Source organism: Coregonus lavaretus (genome assembly GCF_964263955.1).
Source record: "Coregonus lavaretus genome assembly, chromosome: 3".
Lineage (NCBI taxonomy): Eukaryota > Metazoa > Chordata > Actinopteri > Salmoniformes > Salmonidae > Coregonus > Coregonus lavaretus.
The window spans coordinates 57,693,066-57,699,718 of record NC_139990.1 but is presented as its reverse complement, the minus strand read 5'-3'; positions in this window follow the sequence as shown (position 1 = coordinate 57,699,718).

Genomic DNA, 6,653 nt, shown 5'->3' with positions numbered 1-6,653 from the left:
CATAGGGTAGGCTTCAGATAGCATGTGTTTGCTTTTGTACAATGGACTTCATAGTGCAAGATTCAGTGCTGGAATGGCCTGCCAATCAATAGCTTATGTGCAACGGATTTTATAGTTATTTATTTTATTTATTGCAAATTGTCATGAAGGCAGGGTTGTGGAGATAATGTATTTATTTTCCTTTTTACTATTCATACAACTTGAAATATAGTACTGGAGTCTGCTGTGCAAAAACAGCCCAACCACAGTGTTAAGGTGTCAATGATTCAAATAGTTGTTTTCTGTAAGAAGTCAATCGGTAAGGCACATTCTTCTATCTAAAAAGGGACATTTCCATTACAGTTTTATTGCATTTAAATTAAAAAGAAATGCAAAGGAAAAATCATCATGAGATGAGAGACAGTGAAATTGTACACAGAAAAATGAGTGAATATATGCACACACAGTGACGATACAGTACAGATAAAAGGATGAAAGATAGAACCAAAAGAAAGGTGAAACGAGACAATCAGAGAGAGAGAGGATGTCCTGCATGGGTATGTCCTCGCTGACCTTGTGTCTATCTGCAGATTTCCCTGAAACCCCCTCTTACCTTGCCACCATGCATCCACTGACTCTGACCTTAAGGTGTGTTGACTGCACACACCCAGCCTTCTGAGGCCTGTGGAAACTGGACCCTCTACGGGAAACAAACATAACCCTGAGGAGACTGGAGGAGGAGAGGGTCACGGCCAGGGTCCTAAACACCTGAGCGAGGGATCAAAGCAAGGCCTCTGGTCACCACCACCGGAGAAGGCTGAGGTAGTCTAAAACACATGGTCTAATGTAATCTCGTCCACCAGCCAGCTCTCTCTCTCTAGCAATTGAGCCTGGGGACAAGGTTAGGCCTAAAGAGCTTTGGTCGAGAGCTTGATAACATACAAGAGGGACAAATACAGTACACTCTGACAGTAACCTAGAGTTACATCACAGGGCTGCAGTGGAGCGGGTCGAGAGTTTCAAGTTCCTCAGGCTCCAAAATCACACACACGGTCACAATCATGAAGAAGGCGCGACAGCACCTCTTCTCCCACCGGAGGTTGAAAAAGTTTGTCATGGGCTCTCAAATCCTCTGAAAGTTCTACAGCTGCACCATTGAGAGCATCTTGACTGGTTGACCCTTGTATTTATCAATTTTTTTGCACTGTCTCTATGCACACTCACAGGACTCTACACACTCACACACACTGACACGCGAACACACACATAACATGCACACACATTTATACTGACTCTACACACATGCACACACACTCACATATAATCTTCATTTACGCTGCTGCTACTCTGTTTATCATACATCCCGATGCCTAGTCACCTTAACCCTATACATATCTCCCTCTATCACTCCAGTATCCCTGCACATTGTACATATGGTATTGGAACTGACCCTGTATATAGCTTCTTGCTTTCTCGTGTTCTTCTTATTTCTTATTTTTATTTCTCATGTGTTTTTGTTCTACCTTATGTTATTTTTTAGTACTACATTGATATTGATCACTGCATTGTTGGGTTTAGAGCTTGCAAAAATACATTTCACTAAACTTGTGCACATGACATTAAAACTTGAAATTGAAACAAATAGCTTAGGAACAAGTCTAACACAATTATCACCATATGTTTCAGAATCCCTACTGTGACAATATTCCATCACTCATCCACTTCAAACTAGGGTCTCAGATGGGGGTAAAACTGGTTGTGCAATGAACGCCTGAAGGGTGCATGTGCGGTTTGCTGCTTGCTGCTTGCTGCACATCCCACTTAACTGTTGTTGAATCCGGCCCATATAAGGTTGCGGCTGGTGGAATGGTTTGTCAGGGATGGAGGGGATGCAGGGGCCGTCGTTTTGGTGGGAGATAGGGCTCTGCTCAGCCAGCGACAGGTGTAGACCTCACATCTCAGCCCTAAATGGGACACAGCAGGCGTTAATGGTCGGAGCTGTCCAGTTGGGACTGGAGCCTCGTGGAGGGAGGCCATGTGACCATGTTGGAGGCAACAGCAGGACTGGTTATGGGTGGGTTGGGGGTCGGAGGAGGGCGGGGGGTCGGAGTGGGGTTCACAGCTGTACAATTGAGCTGAATTCTGTTTTCCCTTGCTCCCCACTGACATAACACAAATGCATTGCTATTTGTCCCAGATGACATCCCCCTCTCTGATGCATTAGCTGTGTTTATTTGGGATTTCATAATGGTCCTAGTTGGACAGTTAAGGAAGCCGCCTACAGGACTGGTGTGGCGTGATCATTGGGGTGGAGGAAGGAGGGAGAATATCTGAAGGAAAGAGAAAACGCAGTACAGAAAAGCAACCCAGCCTGCATATTTACAATAGGAGGGGGGTTGGGGGAGAGGGGGCATGTTTTGTCGACAGATGTGGAATTTAGCAAGAGCGGCTCGCGGGAGGTCAACATCATATCCTCTTGTCTGTAACCCAGAACTGGTCTCAGTCTGCACCATGGTGAGCTTTCAACTGGTCACATCCTCCCAAATAAAAAGCAGAAAGGCCAGGGGCCGGAGGTTGCCTGGGATTGGGTCAGATCTGATCGGAAAGATCTGGACACAACGTCCTCCACAGTGAGGCACAGTCCGTCTGGGTTAGGGTTCTGACAGTAAATGCTTTAACAGGTCCTGACATCGCGTCGCTGTGGCTGCTGCGAGGAACAGAGACCCCATGCCTGCTCAGTACAGGAATGCTACAGGAACGAGAGGCAACTCCTCCCTGGCCCATAGCCCTGGCAACAATGGACAATTAGTGACTGTTGCTGTACAGACTGTGTGTAAAGTTAAGACGCCGTTACATAACAGTTCTCTCAATGGGTCTTTGTCTCTCAATGGGTCTTTGACACACGGCCGTTCTGTCTCTCTCAAAGCAATGTGCCTGTTCTGCTCTTAAATCTTGTATACATGTCACAAGATGGGTTGACCAGTTGAGGCCATTTGCATACACTTAATGAGTGTATTGTTTATGTTTTCCCTCATTCACAATTTGACACTTGTTTATTTACAATGAAATAGAATTGCTTACAGATCTTTATTTTTTTGCGAGCGTCACGCCACAACACGCCACTGCATCAACCTTTTGGCTAAGATCAAGTATAGTACCTGAGTCGCATGTGTTTCTGCCTGCTAATGGTATTAGTCTGGACCCCCATCAAGGCAGCATGACTCTTGGCTCGCCCCGCGTGGGAAAGCCAAGTCTAGCCAGAGGATGTAGTACTGCTCAGTGACAAAACACCCAGAACTGATGTTTGCCATGGAAACCATGTCAGCTCCCCTCTGTGTTGAGATATTGTTGTTCAGTTGTTTGTGTCCGTTATTTATTTGGGATGGGGTTCTGACACATTCAACAATGTTTCAAGGCAAAGACTGGACTAAGGAAATACCAGAGACATATATGTAGAGAGATGGGCCAATGCGGTTCCTATCTGAACATTCCGACAACGCCACTTTCTCCTCCATAGCTGTTGCTAAGTGATAATTTGACACTTCCACATTGTGCTGTTTATTTCTGATAGTTTTCAAAACCTATGAAGATGTCCAGTGAAAGCAGATATGCAATTTGTTGACACCACAACACAGTACAGACTTGGATACACATTGAATGCTAATCAATAAAAACGTCTGTCAAATTCACTGCTCTGTTTTGCTTGTTTACAGCAGGTCATTTCATAGGGAATTGTTCTATATGGGCGCTAACATGGCAGCCGTTCTAAAACCTGGTAGAACTGTCTATATATATGGCTCTGGGAAATACTAAGTTGAGTTTATGGCTCAACTCAACCAGAAACACACAGTGCTTTTCAATGAGGAGGCTGCCACCACTAAGGCTTAGCAGGTCCAAAGCTCTATACCAGGGATTTAAGTTAGTAAGAGTTTCCGTCAGCTAATTTGACTGATTGTGGTGAAGGTTTTATCTCCATAATAATAATACAATTCTATAGTCATAAAAGCATGTCAAGGGAGTTCTTTTTTCAAGGAGCTCTTTTTCCCTTGTTCATTTTAGTAGGGATTTGATCTGATCCATAGGTAGATATGATCCTGTATCTACTGTATGTGGCCATTTCAAACGCAACACAGCACTGCCATCTACAGGAATAAACAGATACAGTCTTCCTCTTGAGTAGGCCAGACAAAGGGTGGCTTTCTGTAGAAGTCTGAAACATTTTACAACAACTGATAGAGAAAGAACAGGCGTGGTCAATTATAAGCCTATACTTGTTTATTGATGGACTTGACATTTGGAAACAAAACCTGCTGTAATATTTCCAAGGATCATGTAGATCCTTGGATATCCTACAAGCTACAACTGTAGCAGGATCCTTCCCTAAGTATCTAGCTATTTCATCCAGACTCTAGTCAAATCTTACAAACATGCAAACCAGAGTCTCACAGAACTATTGAGTCACTTCGCAGACCCACACTATTCCATAGTTCCATTGGTGAAAAGTTGTACCCCCCGGTGAGCTGGAGGACGTGACTGGAGGAAGGGGCTCCAGACCCTGGACCACTCCCTGGCTCCACACTGGGGCTCTCTCTCACCCCTCTTCACACCGACTCAGGACAAACATGAGAGGGCCTGAGCATGAGACAGAGAATGTTCTCCAGTAAAACCGGCAACATCATCCACGGCTGTCCATGCTTATGGCTCTAGCTTTATCCATGCAGGATATAATGGATATATCAATAGGTTGTTGGAAGGAACAAGGGTGAGCTGAATGAATTAACGCAGACCGACAGAGAGACAGACAGTAAAATAAAAATGATACTGTGTACAAACAGTGATAAATAAAACAAGGAGAGAAATGTAGAAATAAGTGAATATGAGAGAAATGTAGAAATAAGTGAATAGCCTACATGCATTCATATGGCCAAATGAAGCAGCTATAACTGATAGTTGCCACTTTAAAACACCCACCACCACAATATAACCAACATTACGTTTTTTTTATTGTACCCCCTCACTTGTCAATAGTCCCCCTCACATGCACTTGCACATGCTACCATAAATCAAAGAACACCAGTGACACATAAAAGTGGAAGATATTCTAGCCTCAAGGTTTAATTCTGTAAAATATAATTTCAGAAGTGTTTTTATTGATCAACAATGGTCTTGATCAATGGCATATGTAATTATTACAGAAGCAATCTTCAAGTTTATTAGCAAGCAATGATAAATCACAACAAAAATCTGATTGATATTACCTTTGTATATGCAGGCCAGGAGTGTTCTCCTCCAATCTGCTTGAATGATAAACAAGCAAATTATAGGTTTGATTAATAATTACACCTTTTTCTTATCGTACAAAGAAATCAAGCGTTCTGCGCACTCAACATTATTTAAATTAAACAAAAACATCTACTTTAATCAACTGCAGTATGTAATCAAATGCACTCCTTCAAGCACATTCACTTTATCCATTAAATATGCTCAGACTTCTCAGACAGACAACTGCAGGTTGTGGTCCGCCTCCTGTTTGGGATTTTTCCACTCCACGGATGGATGCGAGAGTAAGAAGTGGGCTGGGCACTGGCTTCCTATTGGTTAGTTCTTTCTCCTGCTCCATCAGTGAGCGAAGCGCTGTTTTGAATGAGCCTTGAGTGGGCGCGGGTAAAATATTCCAGTAGGCTAGCCCAGAGAAATTCCTCCATAATCTCTAGCTAGTCTATGCAATCAATATGGGCTCCAGCAATGGGTACAAAGGGGTCATTACCATCATCCATTTAGACCCATTTTCCGTCCACGTCAATAAAAATGGCGCAGTTCATCATCAGAAACGTCTTTGTTTACCTAGCAGTGGTTATGATCACGTGTAACTTCAAATGCAATTTGTGTAAATGAAAGTGATGCTCCAAATGTTTTTTATAATTTCACCCAGTAGTTTTGAAAGTAGTGCTCAACAGCCAAAAACAGCCCCGTGTAGCTCAATTGGTAGAGCATGGCGCTTGCAACGCCAGGGTTGTGGGTTCGATTCCCACGGGGGGCCAGTATAAAAAAAAAAACTAAAAAAAAATGTATGCACTCTCTAACTGTAAGTCGCTCTGGATAAGAGCGTCTGCTAAATGACTAAAATGCAAAAATGGTGCACAATTGTGTACTACATCATCCATTTCGTATGATATGTAACCAATTGCAAACAAAATAAAAAATCTTATAATATGTTATGAATTCCAATTATTCCTACAATATGTTACGAATTTGTAAGTGTTTATGATCCCGAACTGCATCTTTAACACATAACAGTTGTCATCTGAGATGGATTACCTATCAAACTAGCAAGGCAAGGTAAAATATCACAAATAGAGCTAGATAATGCAGGAATAATAATATACTTTTTGAATATAACTATCAGTCTTGTGTGTTTTCATGGTCATCACTCACTCACTGTTAAAGGATAAATAAATAAAATGTACAACCAAATCGCTATTTCTGATGTAAATGCCATGTTTTTTTCAGATTTCACGTTTTTGAGAAATTTACCCCAAACAGCGAATCACTTCATCATGCTCATTGAGTAGTATGGGGGCCTCGAAAAAAACATGAACAAAGTCACCAAAAACATCCACAAAAGTCCTTTTAGAAATGGCAAAGCTCTCAGCATAGTGATGCAGGTCTTTAGA